Raw genomic sequence first — 2,976 nt, 5'->3', positions numbered from 1 at the left:
TGAGACTCTTACATCACACTTTGCTGTGATGTCTGTGGCCGTTAGATGGGCTTGCTACACACATGTACTTGACCAACAGGCAGTCATTACTTGCATATAAGAGTAGTGATGCAACATACAATGCGCAGCTATGACTGCACATTCACATTTGAGTATTTGATTAGCTCAGAGGTCTTCAAACTTTTGTAGGTTGAGCCCCCCCCCCCCAGCTGAATTTCTTGAAATGTCGGGCCCCCCTCCACCTGACAGAAATTTCGGGAATCTGGTACACTCACAATTGACCGCCACCCGCATATCTCGGTACCTGTGCCGGCCCCGGCGGGTGGAGATGGCCAGCCTGCTCAGCCTCACCGAGAGGCGGATCTATGTCGTTACAACGCGTTATTTTACAACGCAGACCGTTACAACGCAGTTTTTACAACGCAGGTACCATTACAATGCATGCCATTACAACGCATGTCATTACATAGCAGATACTATTACAACGCATGCCATTACATCGTAAGTATTGGTAAGTATATCTTTTTTTAAAAAATGTAATAAAGTTAATGTAATTAATTTTAATTAATAAATATAATTTACAAATTGTTAAAACAGTAATTAATTTAATTTAATTAAATTATAGTAATTTAATTAATATTAAAATTCTAATTAATTTATTATATTTAATATAATATTATTAATGAAATATAATAAAATTAAAAATAGTAAATAATATAATGTAATTTATTACAATAAATATAAATTAAATTAAATTAAAATAATACTTAATTTAATTAAATTTAATATAATAAAAGAAATGTAATTAATTTAAAAATTGTAAATAATAATAATTAAATATAATAAATTAAATAAATAAAAAAAGTAATAAATTTAATTAAAGTAATGTAATTCAATTATTTTTTTAATTCTAAAAAGTGTAATTAATTTAATTAAATTTTATTAAATGAATTAAATTAATTTAATTTATTTAAAGTCGTAATACCCCTGTACCCCAAAAACCAAACCCAGCCCTAAAACCTAAAAATACCCCTGTACCCCAAAAACCAAACCCAGCCCTAAAACCTAAAAATACCCCTGTACCCCAAAAACCAAACCCAGCCCTAAAACCTAAAAATACCCCTGTACCCCAAAAACCAAACCCAGCCCTAAAACCTAAAAATACACCTATACCCCAAAAACCAAACCCAGCCCTAAAACCTAAAAATACCCCTGTACCCCAAAAACCAAACCCAGCCCTAAAACCTAAAAATACCCCTGTACCCCAAAAACCAAACCCAGCCCTAAAACCTAAAAATACCCCTGTACCCCAAAAACCAAACCCAGCCCTAAAACCTAAAAATACCCCTGTACCCCAAAAACCAAACCTAGCCCTAAAACCTAAAAATACCCCTGTACCCCAAAAACCAAACCCAGCCCTAAAACCTAAAAATACCCCTGTACCCCAAAAACCTAGCCCTAAAACCTAAAAATACCCCTGTACCCCAAAAACCAAACCCAGCCCTAAAACCTAAAAATACCCATGTACCCCAAAAACCAAACCTTGCCCTAAAACCTAAAAATACCCCTGTACCCCAAAAACCAAACCCTGCCCAAAAAACCTAAAAATAACCCTAGACCCCAAAAACCAAACCCAGCCCTAAAACCTAAAAATACCCCAAAATTACTTAAATTAATATATTAATATTTTATTTTATTTTTAATATTAATTAAAATAATAAAATAATGTAAAATAAAAATAATATACTTACCTATACTTACGATGTAATGGCATGCGTTGTAATAGTATCTGCTTTGTAATGACATGCGTTGTAATGGCATGCATTGTAATGGTATTTGCGTTGTAAAAGTTGCGATGTAATGGTAGTGCGTTGTAAAAGTTGCGTTGTAACGGTGCAATACCCCGAGAGGCAGATCAAGATCTGGTTCCAGAACCGGCGGATGAAATACAAAAAGGACCAGAAGGGAAAGGGGATGATGACATCATCGGGGGCCAGTCCCCCAGCAGGACCCCGCTGCCCCAGTCGATGGGCGGGGGTACCTGAACTCCATGCACTCCCTGGTGAACAGCGTGCCCTATGAACCCCAGTCGCCCCCGTCCTTCACCAAGTCACACCAGAACGCCTATTACCTGCACACGTCATATCCGCCTCCCCTCAACAACTGCCCGCCTCCCCAGAAGAGGTACTCGGGGACGGCAGCTGTCACGCCGGAGTACGAGGCCCACTGACTGCAGGGCAACAATGGCTATGGAAATCCGCATTTACAGGGCAGCCCCGTCTACGTGGGCAACAGCTATGTGGAAAGCATGACTAACTCGGGGCCCTCCATTTTTGGTTTAACCCATCTCTCCCACCCTTCCTCGGCCAGCATGGACTATGGTGGCCCTGGGTCCATGGCCTCCAGCCACCACCATGGACAGTGCGACCCTCACCCTCACCCCACATACACAGACCTGTCCTCTTGAGGTAATCTAAATTTTATGGTCAAGTTGTGTTCCCTAGCGAGTACCCCACCGTCTCCATGTACGAGTTAAAGTGCATGTAACTTCCCTCCTGTGTCAGCTATGAAGACGCAAATACATTTGCGTCCAACGTTAACATGTCCTCTTTCAGACCCACCATGAATGGGTCGAATGGTCCGTTCCTAAGTATGCTATGCCCACGTCTTTTTGTAGTGTGCTCCTACGTTTTCCAGCCCTGGCTGAAGTAGGCCCCGAATCTCTGCCACCGAACCTCTTTTCTGGCTTCTGACTCCGAGAATCTCTGCCCAGGCAGCCCCTGTACTCGTGAACTCTGACTTACTTTCAGCGCGGCCCCTCGCGCTCGGCTCAGCCTGCTGCCTGCCAAGATTGACTATAACCTTCGAGTTATCTGTTTCCCTCCCCGAAAATACATTCCTGCCTGCTAGCTTCAGTAAACATCCTTCCTCAGCTACAGGGCTAAAGGGCCGACCTGTCTCTGTGCAAGTAATTCA

The 2,976-nt window shown here is 41.2% G+C and overlaps 1 pseudogene; it reads left to right on the top strand.

Annotated features, from left to right (window-relative positions):
- Nucleotides 1-223: 223 nt before the first annotated feature.
- LOC147710965 (homeobox protein Hox-A3 pseudogene) lies at nt 224-2,467 on the top strand (annotated as a pseudogene).
- Nucleotides 2,468-2,976: the final 509 nt, after the last annotated feature.

This window comes from Lissotriton vulgaris, chromosome 5 (assembly GCF_964263255.1).
Source record: "Lissotriton vulgaris chromosome 5, aLisVul1.2, whole genome shotgun sequence".
Lineage (NCBI taxonomy): Eukaryota > Metazoa > Chordata > Amphibia > Caudata > Salamandridae > Lissotriton > Lissotriton vulgaris.
Note: the sequence above shows the minus strand (reverse complement) of the source record. Positions and strands in the feature narration are given on the sequence as shown.